Here is a 15,942-nt window from a genome sequence, read left to right on the forward strand (position 1 = left end):
TGGCAGTGTGTTCTGTTTTATCCTTAACTTCCGTAACAGCTTTATCACCTTCCCTCAGAGATACCAACACCAGCTGACTGGTGACCCTTTCTCAAAGGTCTGAGTCCCATCTCTGTGGGTACCTTACACCAAGCTCCTGGCACAAGCACCAGCTTGGCAAAACGTTCTCCTCAGAGCTCCATGAGTGCCTGTTTGCCAAGCTTTTAGGTTGCGATAACCTAAATTTATTTCCTTTGTTTAGGCATGGTAACTGCTTCCTAAATTTTTTTATCTTTGTGTTACCTTAGTGTTGACTTTTTCCTTTTAAGTCCTCTAATATGAGTCTAACTTTTGAATATATTAAATTTTCTGTTAAAATACCTGATGTGGTTTCTGCTTTCTTGGGTGGACTTGAAAAGTAAAACCCCTGACAGTGGATATGAATTGGTTCAGGGCAAGGATGGTAGCAAATGGGTTTTATCTTCAATGAAAACTCCAAATGAGTAGTAGTGGCTTGCCTGTTTGCAGTCAATCCTGGCCCAGGTAACCACTCTCACTATAGATGTCTTTCCTGTTGTAGAATTAAATATAAATGGAGTCATACAGTACATAATCTAATGTCTGCCTAATTTTCACTTAGCATAAGGTTTTTGAGATACATCATTGCTGTTGCATGAACCAGTAATTTGTTCCTTTTAATTTTTTCATAGCATTTCATTGTATTTGGAATAAAGCTGCTATGAATGTTCATGTACAAGTTTTAGTGTGGACATATGATTTTATTTCTCTCAGGTAAGTATGTAGGAGTGGCAATGCTGGGGCATACGGTAAGTATAAATTTAACTTCATAAAAAATTGTCAAATTGTTTTTCAAAGTGAGCTACAGTTGCTCCATCTCACCAACACTTAGTATTATCAGACTTTTTAATTTTAGCTATTCTAGTGTGAGTGTTGTGCTATCTCACTGTGGTTTTAATTTGCATTTTCCTGATGACTAATGATGTTGAGCTTCTTTTCATATACTTACAAATCATTCATATAACTTCTTTTATGAATTTTTTGTACAACTCTTTTGCCTGTTTTTTTATTAATGAATTGTAAGAGGTCTTTATAAATTCTTTTTTTAAATTTTATTTTATTTATTTTTGGCTGTGTTGGGTCTTCGTTGCTGCGCGTGGGTTTTTCTCTAGTTGCAGAAAGCTGGGGCTACTCTTTGTTGTGGTGCGTGGGCTTCTCATTGCAGTGGCTTCTCTTGTTGCAGAGCACGGGCTCTAGGTGCACGGGCTTCAGTAGTTGTGGCTCACGGGCTCTAGAGCACAGGCTCAGTGGTTGTGGCGCACAGGCTTAGTTGCTTCACGGCATGTGGGATCTTCCCAGACCAGGGCTCGAACCCGTGTCCCCTGCATTGGCAGGCGGATTCTTAACCACTGTGCCACCAGGGAAGCCCCTTTATAAATTCTTGATACAAATCCTCTGTCAGATACATGAGATGCAAATCTTTTCTCTCACTCGGTCTTGCTTTTTCATTTCCTTAAGAGAATCTTTAAAAGAGAAGAAGTTTTTTATTTTGGTGAAGTTCCATTTATCAAATTTCTCTTATAATTGGTGATATTTTGCATTTTCTAGCTAACAAATCTTTGCCTTTTCCAAGTTAAGATATTCTCTCAAGTTTTCTTCTAGAAGTTTTATAGTTTTAACATGTATTTAAGGTCTGTGATTTGAGTTCATTTTTGTGTAAGGTGAAAATAGAGGCTGCGTTTTTGTGAGGTTTTTTTGTCTTTTCCCAAATGGCTTCTCAGTAGTTCTAGTACCTTTTTGTAAAGACTATCCTTTTATCCAGTCACCTTGGCGTGTCTTACAAAAACCAATTGACCATATATATAAGTGGGTTTATTACTAACACTCTGTTCTGTTCCATTAATCTATATATTTATCCTTATGTCAGCATCACACTGTCTTGACTACTATAGCCTTTTATTAAATAAGTCTTTTTTTTTGGAAATTCTGGTATTCAACTTTTTTTTTTTTAAACATCTTTATTGGAGTATAATTGCTTTACAATGGTGTGTTAGTTTCTGCTTTATAACAAAGTGAATCAGTTATACATATACATATATCCCCATATCTCTTCCCTCTTGAGTGTCCCTCTGTCCCACCCTCCCTATCCCACCCGTCTAGGTGGTCACAAAGCACTGAGCTGATCTCCCTGTGCTATGTGGCTGCTTCCCACTAGCTATCTTATTTTACGTTTGGTAGTGTATACATGTCCATGCCACTCTCTCACTTTGTCCCAGCTTACCCTTCCCCCTCCCTGTATCCTCAAGTCATTCTCTAGCAGGTCTGCGTCTTTATTCCCATCTTACCCCTAGGTTCTTCATGACTTTTTTTTTTTTTTTTAGATTCCATACATATGTGTTAGCATACGGTATTTGTTTTTCTCTTTCTGACTTACTTCATTCTGTATGACAGACTCTAGGTCCACCCACCTCACTACAAATAACTCAATTTCGTTTCTTTTTATGGCTGAGTAATATTCCATTGTATATATGTGCCACATCTTCATTATCCATTCATCTGTCAATGGACACTTAGGTTGCTTCCATGTCCTGGCTATTGTAAATAGAGCTGCAATGAACATTGTGGTACATGACTCTTTTTGAATTATGGTTTTCTCAGGGTATATGCCCAGTAGTGGGATTGCTGGGTCGTATGGTAGTTCTATTTTTAGTTTTTTAAGGAACCTCCATACTGTTCTCCATAGTGGCTGTATCAATTTACATTCCCACCAACAGTGCAAGAGGGTTCCCTTTTCTCCACACCCTCTCCAGCATTTATTGTTTGTAGATTTTTTGATGATGGCCATTCTGACCGGTGTGAGGTGATACCTCACTGTAGTTTTGATTTGCATTTCTCTAATGATTAGTGATGTTGAGCATCCTTTCATGTGTTTGTTGGCAATCTGTATACCTTCTTTGGAGAAATGTCTATTTAGGTCTTCTGCCCACTTTTGGATTGGGTTGTTTGTTTTTTTGATATTGAGCTGCATGAGCTGCTTGTGAGTTTTGGAGATTAATCCTTTGCCAGTTGCTTCATTTGCAAATATTTTCTCCCGTTCTGAGGGTTGTCTTTTCTTCTTGTTTATGGTTTCCTTTGCTGTGCAAAAGCTTTTAAGTTTCATTAGGTCCCATTTTTGTTTTTATTTCCATTTCTCTAGGAGGTGGGTCAAAAAGGATCTTGCTGTGATTGATGTCATAGAGTGTTCTGCCTATGTTTTCCTCTAAGAGTTTGATAGTGTCTGGCCGTACATTTAGGTCTTTAATCCATTTTGAGTTTATTTTTGTGTATGGTGTTAGGGAGTGTTCTAATTTCATTCTTTTACATGCAGCTGTCCAGTTTTCCCAGCACCACTTATTGAAGAGGCTGTGTTTTCTCCATTGTATAATCTTGCCTCCTTTATCAAAAATAAGGTGACCATATGTGCGTGGGTTTACCTCTGGGCTTTCTATCCTGTTTCATTGATCTATATTTCTGTTTTTGTGCCAGTACCATACTGTCTTGATTACTGTGGCTTTGTAGTATAGTGTGAAGTCAGGGAGCCTGATTCCTCCAACTCTGCTTTTCTTTCTCAAGATTGCTTTGGCTATTCGGGATCTTTTGTGTTTCCATACAAATTGTGAAATTTTTTGTTCTAGTTCTGTGAAAAATGCCATTGGTAGTTTGGTAGGGATTGCACTGAATCTGTAGATTGCTTTAAGTAGTATAGTCATTTTCACAATGTTGATTCTTCCAATCCAAGAACATGGTATTCTCTACATCTGTTTGTATCATCTTCAGTTTCTTTCATCAGTGTCTTATAGTTTTCTGCCTACAGGTCTTTTGTCTCCTTGGGTAGGTTTATTCGTAGGTATTTTATCATTTTTGTTGCAGTGGTAGATGGGAGTGTTCCCTTAATTTCTCTTTCAGATTTTTCATCATTAGTGTATAGGAATGCAAGAGATTTCTGTGCATTAATTTTGTACCCTGCTACTCTACCAAATTCATTGATTAGCTCTAGTAGTTTTCTGGTAGCATCTTTAGGATTCTCTATGTATACTATCATGTCATCTGCAAACAGTGACAGCTTTACTTCTTCTTTTCCGATTTGGATTCCTTTTATTTCTTTTTCTTCTCTGATTGCTGTGGTTAAAACTTCCAAAACTATGTTGAATAATAGTGGTGAGAGTGGACAACTTTGTCTTGTTCCTGACCTTGGAGGAAATGGTTTCAGTTTTTCACCATTGAGAATGATGTTGGCTGTGGGTTTGTCATATATGGCCTTTATTATGTCGAGGTAAGTTCCCTCTATGCCTACTTTCTGGAGGATTTTTATCATAAATGGGTGTTGAATTTTGTTGAAAGCTTTCTCTGCATCTATTGAGATGATCATATAGTTTTTCTCCTTCAATTTGTTAATATGGTGTATCACATTGATTGATTTGCATATATTGAAGAATCCTTGCATTCCTGGGATAAACCCCACTTGATCATGGTGTATGATCCTTTTAATGTGCTGTTGGATTCTGTTTGCTAGTATTTTGTTGAGGATTTTTGCATCTATGTTCATCAGTGATATTGGACTGCAGTTTTCTTTCTTTGTGACATCTTTGTCTGGTTTTGGTATCAGGGTGATGGTGGCCTCTTAGAATGAGTTTGGGAGTGTTCCTGCCTCTGCTATATTTTGGAAGAGTTTGAGAAGGATAGGTGTTAGCTCTTCTCTAAATGTTTGATAGAATTCACCTGTGAAGCCATCTGGTCCTGGGCTTTTGTTTGTTGGAAGATTTTTAATCACAGTCTCAATTTCAGTGCTTGTGATTGGTCTGTTTATATTTTCTGTTTCTTCCCAGTTCAGTCTTGGAAGGTTGTGCTTTTCTAGGAATTTGTCCATTTCTTCCAGGTTGTCCATTTTATTGGCATATAGTTGCTTGTAGTAGTCTCTTATGATCCTTTGTGTTTCTGTGATGTCCACTCTAACTTCTCCTTTTTCATTTCTAGTTTTATTGCTTTGAGCCCTCTCCCTCTTTTAGTTTATGAGTCTGGCTAAAGGTTTATCAATTTTGTTTATCTTTTCAAAGAATCAGCTTTTAGTTTCATTGATCTTGTCTATTGTTTTCTTAGTCTCTATTTCATTCATTTCTGCTCTGATCCTTATGATTTCTTTCATTCTACTAAACTTGGGTTTTTTTGTTCTTCTTTCTGTAGTTGCTTTAGGTATAAGTTTAGGCCGTTTATTTCAGATTTTTCTTGTTTCCTAAGGTAAGATTGTATTGCTATAAAGTTCATCTTAGAACTGCTTTTGCTGCATCCCATAGGTTTTGGATCATCGTGCTTTTGTTTTAATTTGCCTCTAGGTACTTTTTCGATTTCCTCTTTGATTTCTTTAGTGATTCATTGACTGTTTAGTAGCATATTTTTTAGCCTTTATGTGCTTGTGGTTTTTTACAATTTTTTTCTTGTAGTTGACTTCTAATCTCATAGTGTTGTGGTCGGAAAAGATGCTTGATGTGATTTCAACTTTCTTAAATTTACCAAGGCTCACTTTGTGGGCCAGCATGTGATCAATCCTGGAGAATGTTCCATGTGCACTTGAGATGTGTATTCTGCTGCTTTTGGATGGAATGCTCTATAAATATCAGTTAAGTCCATCTGGTCTAATGTGTCATTTAAGGCCTGTTTTTCCTTATTGATTTCTGTCTGGATGATCTGTCCATTGATATAAGTGGAGTGTTTAAAGTCCTCCACTATTATTGTGTTACTATTGATTCCTCCCTTTATGGCTGTTAGTATTTACCTCATATGTTGAGGTGCTCCTATGTTGGGTGCATATATATTTACAATTGTTATATCTTCTTTTTGGATTGATCCCTTGATCATTTTGTAGTGTCCTTCCTTGCCTCTTGTAACATTATTTTAAAGTCTATCCAGCTTTCTTTTGATTTCCATTTGCATGGAATATCTTTTTCCATCCCCTCACTTTCAGTCTGTATGTGTCCCTGGATCTGAAGTGGGTCTCTTGTAGACAGCACACATATGGGTGTTGTTTTTGTATCCATTCAGCCAGTCAGTGTCTTTTGGTTGGAGCATTTAATCTGTTTACGTTTAAGGTAATTATCGATATGTATGTTCTTATTGCCATTTTGTTAATTGTTTTGGATTTGTTTTTGTAGGCCTTTCTTTCCCTTCCTTTTTTGTTCTCTTCCCTTGTGATTTTTTTTCCCCCTTGTGATTTGATGACTATCTTTATTGTGGGTTTGGATTCCTTTTTCTTTTTTGTGTATATGTTGTAGATTTTCAGGTTTGCAAACTGTAGTTTGCAGTTAACCTGAGGTTTTGATATAGCAGTCTATATGTAAGCAAGATTGTTTTAAGTTGCTGGTCTTTTAATTTCAAATGCATTTCCAATATCTTGCATTTGTGCTCTCCTCTTCTCACTATTGCTCATTTTGATATATTTGTGTGCAGCTGATTTCCTACCTTTACTGTATGTTTGCCTTTACCAGTGAGGTTTCCCATTCATAAGTTTCTTGTTTCTAGTTGTGGCCTTTTCTTTTCCCCCTAGAGAAGTTCCTTTAGTATTTGTTGCAAAGCTGGTCTGGTGGTGATAAATTCTCTTAGCTTTTGTTTGTCTGTAAAGCTTTTGATTTCCTTAGAATCTGAATGAGACCCTTGCTGGGTAGAGTATTCTTGGTTATAGGTTCTTCCCTTTCATCACTTTAAATATATTGTGCCACTCCTTTCTTGCCTGCAGAGTTTCTGCTGAGAAATCAGCTGATAACCTATGGGAGTTCCTTTGTCTGTTATTTGTTGATTTTTTTTTTTTTTTTGTCTATAATTTTTGTCAATTTGATTACTCTCGGCGTGTTCCTCCTTGCATTAATCCTGTATGGGACTCTCTGTGCTTCCTGAATTTGGGTGACTGTTTCCTTTCCCACGTTAGGGAAGTTTTCAGCTATTATCTCTTCAAATATTTTCTCAGGTCGTCTCTCTCTTTTCTCCTTCTGGGACCCCTATAATACGAATGTTGGTGCATTTGTTATCCCAGAGGTCTCTTAGACCATCCTCATTTCTTTTCATTCTTTTTTCTGTATTCTGTTCCATGCAGTGATTTCCACCATTCTCTCTTCCATCTCACTTATGCATTGTTCTGCCTCAGTTAGTCTGCTACTGATTCCTTCTAGTATATTTTTCATTTTAGTTATTGTATTGTTCATCTTTTTGTTCTTTATATTCTTTGTTAAAAACTTCTTGTAACTTCTTGCTCTGTGCATCCATTCTTTTTTGTGTTCTTGGATCATCTTTACAATCATTATTCTAAGTTCTTTTGGGTATATTGCCTATCTCCATGTTACTTAGTTGTTGCTTTGGGGTTTTATCTTGTTCCTTCATCTGGAACATATTCCTCTGTTGTCTCATTGTCTAAATTTATATTTGTATTCTTATGTATATGGAAGGTTAGTTATGTTTCTCAACCTTGAATAAGTGGCCCTCTGTAGGGGATGTCCTATGTGTCCTAGCAGTTGATTCCACTCTTGTTGCCCAAGGGTGACGGACCACCTGGTCCCAGGGTAGGTTCTGACCTGTGTTTTCATACTCAGTTCCACAGGCTGCAGGGTTGCAGTTTTCTTGCTTCTGCTGTCTGCCCCCTGGCAGATGAGTCTGGTATAGAGGCTTGTGAAGGCTTTCTTGTGGGACGGGCTGATGCCTGCCCACTGGTGGATAGAGCTGGGTCTTGGCCCTCTGCTGGGCTGGGCCGTGTCAGGGGCCATGTCTAGAGGTGGCCATGTCTGAGGTGGGCTCAGGAAGTTTTTAGGCAGCCTGTCTGCTAATGGGTGGGGCTGTGCTCCTGCCCTGTTGGTTGTTTGGCCTGATGCATCCCAGCACTAGAGCCTACAGGCTGTTGAGTGGGGCCAGGTCTTGGTGTTATAGACCCAAGCAAAATATCTGCCTCCAGCAAGAGTTCCAGTACATGAACTCTCCCCAAATATTTCCACCACCAGCTTTTATGACCCCAGAGAGAGCCACAGACACCCCCTGTCTCCCCAGGAGACCATCCAATACCAGCAGGTACATCTGGCCCAGGCTCCTATTAAGTCACTGCTTTTGCCCTGGGTGCTGGTACCCTGGGTCCCGGAGACCTTGTGTGCGCCGTCCTGGCATCTGCTACACCTGCTCCTTCCTGTTCAGCTCACAGTCATAGTGTACCTCCCAAAGCTTTTTTTTTTTAAGTTCATTCACTTTCAACTTTCTCTTGTCATCTAGCAAAAGGTATTATTATCCCTTACATTGCTCCTTCTACAAAGACTTACTTTTCTACATTTTATCAAATTGTCGTGCACTTAAATTCTTTTTTTTTTTTGGAGGATAGGATGTGAGAGTACAACCAAAAATATATTCAAATAATTTTCACCAGGAACTGAAATGATTGATTCTGTCATCTTGCCACCTGGGAAATACAATCATGGATCACTGCAGAAAGCTTATCTAGTTTATTGCTGCTTTATATGCATGCTGCCAAAGCTGTGAAAGGCTGCACAGTGAAGTGGTTATAACTCTGGCATTGGACTCAGACTGCCTAAATTCAAATTCCAACATCCCTTCTTTCTACACGTGGGACTTGGAAATTTGTATCTTGCTAAATTTCAGTGTCTACATACTTAAAATTAGAAAAATAATAGTACCTACCTCAGAGTTGTGTGGATAAAATGAGGTAATCTATGTAGGAGGATACTACCCCTATCCTAAGTACAATCTACAGATTTAATGCAATCCCTATCAAAATCCCAATGATTTTTTTTGCAGAAATAGAAAAGTCCATCCTAAAATTCATATGCAATCTCAAGGGACACCAAATAGCCAAAACAATTTTTTAAAAAGAACAAAATTGGAGGTCTCACACTTCCTGATTTCAAAACTTACCTACAAGGGCTTCCCTGGTGGCACAGTGGTTGAGAATCTGCCTGCCAATGCAGGGGACACGGGTTCGAGCCCTGGTCTGGGAAGATCCCACATGCTGCGGAGCAACTAGGCCCATGAGCCACAACTGCTGAGCCTGCACGTCTGGAGCCTGTGCTCTGCAACAAGAGAGGCCACGATAGTGAGAGGCCCGCGCACTGCGATGAAGAGTGGCCCCCGCTTGCCGCAACTAGAGAAAGCCCTAGCACAGAAACGAAGACCCAACACAGCCATAAATAAATAAATTAATTAATTAATTTTAAAAAAACTTACTACAAAACCTACGGTAAACAAAACAGTGTGGTACTGGCATAAAGACAAACATAAAGACTAATGGCATAAAACAGAAAGCTCAGAAATAATCACTAATGTATATAGTCAGTTTTCAACAAGGGTACCCCCAAGATCATTCAATGGGAGAAGGACACTCTTTTCAAGAAGTGGCACTGGGAAAACTAGAAATATACATGCCAAAAAATGGACCCTTACCTTTCAACATACAGAAAAATTAACCCAAAATGGATCAAAGACCTAAATGTCAAGAGTTAAAGCCATAAAACACTTTTGAAGTTTTTTCCCAATGTTTTCTTCTAACAGTGGATTTGGCAATGATTTCTTGAATATGACAGTAAAAGTAGATAAACTGGAATTATCAAAATTAAAAACTTTTGTGCATAAGAGGATACAATCAACAGAATAAAATGGCATCCCGCAGAATGGGAAAAATATTTGCAAATTATATATATATATAAGGGGTTAATATCCAGAATATAGAAAGAACTTCTACAGCTTAACAAAATCGAACCCAATTTTAAAATGGGCAAAGGACTTACTTAAACATTTCTCCAAAGATTAAAAGAATGGCCAATAAAATTGCATATTAAAAGATGCTTAACACCATTAATCATTAGTGAAATGTAAATGAAAACCACAATGCTAAACAACGTCACACCCATTAAGATGGATACAATAAAAGGGAAAAAATAAAAGCTGTAGCATTTTTCAAAGATGAATGCCTTGACTGGGTAATTTCATAGCACAGATATGATCTTCATTTGGTATTGTTAGTTTCTTTACTATTTCTGTGGAAATTTTCCTTTGACTGTAATATACAGTAATATGCCATGGTTTTAGTATCTTTCTTATCACCTTTTATGATCAAGAAGAAAAATTGCTAATACACTACATATCATTAAAACACCCTAAGTTTTTTGAGAAGATTATTGTGTCTTATTGATTTATTGTGAAATGTAAAAACAAGACAACAGAATGGTACTCAGGGATGTATCTCCACTGAAGACTTTATTTTTTTTTAAGGATTTGTTTATTTATTTATTTACTTATTTATTTATTTTGGCTGTCTTGGGTCTTTGTTTCTGTGCAAGGGCTTTCTATAGTTGCGGCAAGCGGGGGCCACTCTTCATCGTGATGCGCGGGCCTCTCACTATCGCGGCCTCTCTTGTTGTGGAGCACAGGCTCCAGACGTGCAGGCTCAGTAGTTGTGGCTCACGGGCCTAGTTGCTCCGCAGCATGTGGGATCTTCCCAGACCAGGGCTCGAACCCATGTCCCCTGCATTGGCAGGCAGATTCTCAACCGCTGCACCACCAGGGAAGCCCAAGACTTAATTTTTGTATCTGTTAAAGAAAGTCCTTAAATTCTAGAGAGATTAAAATTGGATGACTTTTTAAAAAGATTACATATTAACTAATTTTTTTTTTTTTAGTTTAGATACACTATTTAGAATATTTGCTTAAAGAGCTAATACTCTCAGGGCTTCCCTGGTGGCACAGTGGTTAAGAATCCGCCTGTCAAAGCAGGGGACGTGGGTTCGAGCCCTGGTCCGGGAAGATCCCACATGTCCCAGAGCAACTAAGCCTGTGTGCCACAACTACTGAGCCTGTGCTCTAGATCCTGTGAGCCACAACTACTGAGCCTGCGTGCTACAACTACTGAAGCCCGCACATCTGGAGCCTGTGCTCCAAAACAAGAGAAGCTACTGCAATGAGAAGCCCACGCACTGCAAAGAAGAGTAGCCCCCACTCGCTGCAACTAGAGAAAGCCCGTGTGCAGCAATGAAAACCCAACACAGCCAAAAAAAATAAATAAAAATAGTAAATAAATTAAAAACAAAAAGATCTAATACTCTGTGTCCTCACACTGACATATCTTCCCTCTCTTACTGAAGTCACTTCTGAGTTAGTGCTGGTTTGGCCCATGTCCACGTGAGTACACTTAAGAGCAGTGTTTCTCTACTTTCTTTGCATTATCCCCCATCCTTGGAAGGAGGTTTTTAGACATTTTCTCCTAATCTCTTTCACCATGAAATTTTCATATCATTGCATACCTATTTATGTACTGTATTTCTGTGCTTTATACATAAAAAGAATGAGGCTTTTCATCAGTACTCACCCCAAGAGTTGATATCACCTCTGCTGAAAAAGCATGCTCTAAAGAGAATACATGAAACCCCAACTCTCATATTAGGCCCAGGCCCAAGATATCCTTTCTATGGATCCTTTATATTTGAGATCATTTGGGGCCACACCAAACTAGATTCCCTGAAAACACCATGATTAGGGCTCATATCCTCAAAGCTGCAGCAGAACTGAAAGTTTAAATCTCTTGGTTTTGTCTGAATGTTTACTTAACAGGGAATTCTAAGGTGAAATACCTTCAGGATTAACCCTCCCATAAGATTACCCAGGATTCCTTTGTCTATATCCACAACTGCACTATCTACTCTTTATTCTCAATATGTGAATGGGATTTAGGATTTTATCAAGAGGTGATGGCTTCATTACTACAACCATTAACATGAATTATCTGATGCATCTTGAAAGTCATAGGGAGCTTGCATTTGTCAGCATTGGTAAGTGAGTGCATATGTAGGAAGGTCTGAAGTGGTATACAATGTGGATACGGTCATTTTTTTTTAAGTTTAGAAAAGAAAAATGACTCTACTAAGAATCTGACCCTTAAGTGGCCACGTTGGAGCAACTATAAGAAAATGACCTAGATAATTACTAGACCCATAGTAGTTGGCATTTGACTGAGCTATCCACACTCTAACCTTCTACATTTATCATAGTAATCCTAAAATGAGAAATTCAAGATGTTAGAAAAAAATTCCCATTAAATGCGAGTTTAATCTGAGATCTGACAGAAATTTAGAAATTCCCTTTTCCCATCACCACACTCATTGTTCCTTAGGTCTCAGATTTCCAAATCATTTTTCGGAAAAAGATTGTCCTCTATGGTAGTCTCAACTTTTGGAAATTTCTTCCTCTGTAATAGTAGCTTTGGAAGTAAACTGGGCCACCTTAAAAAATTATAATGGTATACTCAAAGTTTTAGAATTCAACTTCAACATTTCTCAAAGTCCTTCAATAAAAAGGTAAGACTTTGTTTCATTTTTTTTTTGTCACCAATACCTTTACTATATTATCAAGAATTTCTATTCAATAAGCTGCAATATAATGTTACAAAACTAGTAACAGGAAGGAAAAGAAGTGGTACCATGGGATTCACACTATCCTCAAATTACTGATAGAAACAAGGATTAAAACACTTTTTAAAAGAAAGAAAGAAGAAAAGAAACAATATTCTGGCAGAATTTGTGGGAAACAGTGACTATTACTTTGTTTTTAAAATGCTTTGTGAACAGTAGACAATAAGTGCTATCATTTGACACAAACTACTTCAAATTTGTCATTTAGATCTTCGCTACCTGCAGCTTGCACTCAAGGGCTTAGGCTACCTTGGTTATGCAGATTAAAAGTATTTTAATCAGTACTGTTGGAGAATTCAGTTATTTGCTCTTAAGAATCAAGATGAAGTGTTTGATTCTGCAAACTTTCTTTTCATTCCTCTCCAACCAAAATTAATCCAACATCCTAAATGTAAGGACATAAAATAAATTTTGTTCTTATATACTTACAATTTGGGATAGTTACAAAGGTTCATTACAGCAACCTTCAACAAAACTATTATTGCAGAAGAAGAAAGTATCGTGTATTTCAAAGTTGTTAAAGTTGAAAAAAATTTCAAGTAGATATTTTCATAATTGAGTGTAGGTTTATCTTTCTCATTTTATTTCCATTTTCTTTAGTATCTATGACTTTCTTAATCTCTAACGTTTTTAGTTTCAGTAAATAAATTGCAACTCACGAGCTTATACTCCATGCTACTAGAAAATTCATGCTCTGAGATTCACATATATTCCAAGCGTCTGAAACACCCTAAACTTTTTCACTAAAAATACTTAATTATCTTTTTTGCGTGTGAAAAGCACCTAAACATTTTCAACTATGTTCTTGAAAGGATAATTGATGAACAAACCTTTCTATTGCATACTTTCATTTGTGTTTTTAGTGTACTTGTTCTGCTTATCATCTGCAACTGGTTAAGTTGCCTTTCCAGCTGCCTGCTGTCTCTATAAAATCCTGCTATATGCCTTTTCCTTACCACCTTGTTCTGTTTATTAATGCTATTTACCTGTTGTCAGACTTAAAAGCTATGCTACTGTCTGTTCACACTGCTCAAAGTTGACTTGCTTGACCCCAATAAATAGCATCTATAGGAGTGCTTCCTAGTACAGGTATTAAAAACATAACACATATTCACAAAAACTAAGAATATGGATAACTGGAACAGGGACTCCTAGAAGCTATTTTAATGATCTCATTTTATAAATCTGTTCCAGTTCAAAATAAGATGTTAAGCAATTTGCTATGCAAAGAAAGGCCTTATAATGGAAAATGATAATTAAAAACTTTTAAAAACATATTAGTAACGATTGGTGTTTCAGTTGGAGATAAGGCTTTTCCTTATAAATTTGTTAAGACTGGAAAAGAACAATATTTAGGGCCTGCACTAAGCAATGCCATCTGGCATAAGCACGGTAGAAGTTAATTTCTTAACCTATGAAGAACATACTGTAATAAAGTAAAACAAAATTGGTAATTTTAATATTTAGGTATATAATGTGATATGATTATATGAATTTGATTAATGTGAAAGTTTAAAAATTCTCTGTCATTCTGAAATCTCTCTAAGGTTACTGTCAGTATCGTAAAACAGTTAGCAGCTAGTTATCTTGAAATTAAGTACAACCAACCCAAATCAGGGTGTCAATATAAAGTATTTTCTGATATTTATACTTCTTTTTTTCTTAAATAAAATGAAGATTATCTCATATAACCCTGTCTTTTGTTTGGATAATTCTGCTGACTTACTGTTATTATCTATTCTAATATAGGAGATTAAAGATCTTTAGTAAGTTGTACTGGAAAATTAGAGAAACTTTCATTAGAAATAATTTACATACCAGACCTAGGGTGGATATAGCAGTGTTCATAAACAGCACAAAGTAGTTGATAGCACTCTTAGGAAGCATTTCTTTTAAACTGAAAGGTAAGTTTACTTTATAAAAGTTTTTCTCTACACATCTCTAAATCAGTGTGTGTACCTGCAGTTCCTTGGTTAGGTGACAACACAAAAGAAAATAACTTCTGAATATTTATTACATGAGTATTTCAGTTTTGTGGGAACATGCTAAAGGCACAATGAAGAAAATAATACAGTCTCAATCTGACCACATCATGCCACCCCAAAGAGAATGGCTCCCCAGGTATAGAACTGTAGGTATTTTCTAAAGTCTACTCTATAACAAAACTCTTTAAATAAAATTTAAATATCAGAAGTTATGGTTTTGATAAAAATTTCACTTGACTTTAAAGCAGAAGTCTTGGGTTGTAAGAAAGTACTCTTCCATAGCAAATTATAGTGCTACTGGCAGCATATATAAATAACATGAAAAAGTGACTATTTCCCAAAGCAGGTAGCCATGGATATAGGGAATTATTTATATAAAGACTGTGTAACCTAAAATACTGGAATATTTACAGAATTACAGAATTTTAAGAAAATCTTTACCCTCATTTCTGAAGCGTATTACTTTGAAGAAACATTTTGGCATTAACTGGTACAATACTGACTTACCTGTGTCTTGTGCAGAACCAACTAAACAGCTGCATGGTTAATTTCCTTTTATGTATGGTCAGAATCAAAATTTAAAACATCACAAACCCTCAATAAATAATAATTCTCTTGAAAACTTAGAATTTTACAATAAGGCAGTCATCCCATTCTAAAAACTTAAGATGTTTATGTGGGATTTTTCTCCTAAAACTAAAAATGGAAACATTAAAAGAAAAACTTTTAAAAAAGAAACCTAGTTAACATCCTTGTTTTTATAAACAAAATGTTATCAACCTTTAAGAATCTACTTTTAGGTACTTAAGTTTTAGTACAAAAATCTGCAATTAAACATATTATATGATATGCTACTTTTGACATGAAAAGTAGCAGGACAGAAGATCTCTTAAATGCATTACATACACAGATCCTGGAGGAGTCTTTACAAATTAAACAAAAATTATATTCAACTTTCATCAAAATATAATGTTTACTAGAAATCTTTTAAAATCTAATATATTATCATTTTAGATGATTAGTGCATTTGGTAACTACTATTTGGTAAAATGCTTTAAAGATAGCATAAAAAGCATTTCTTCCCTTTCCTTCCAACAAAAAACTCAAACTTTATATGTGAGGCATTTTTTTCTTATATAATATTCATTTTAAAACCAGCTCCAAAAATTAGAAAGATAATCAAAAGTCTTAAGTTCAAGTTAAAAAAAAAAAAAGCATACAGCATTGAAAATAAAGAAACTATTTTCTTTTTAACCAAAATGCCAAGTATTTTAAACTTTGTATAAATAACACACAGACAAAAAACCCCACCATATTTTAGGTATGGTGTCTAAAATGGAGTAGCACTAAAACAAACGACAACAGTAACAAATGACCCTGTATACTTAGTTGAAAAATGCTGATTTTTCTTCAAGACATTATGAATTTTCTACTGGCATTCTTGAATAAAATTAACAAGCATACTTTTTTTTTTTTTTTTT

Source organism: Balaenoptera borealis (assembly GCF_965194805.1).
Source record: "Balaenoptera borealis genome assembly, chromosome: 8".
Taxonomy (NCBI): domain Eukaryota; kingdom Metazoa; phylum Chordata; class Mammalia; order Artiodactyla; family Balaenopteridae; genus Balaenoptera; species Balaenoptera borealis.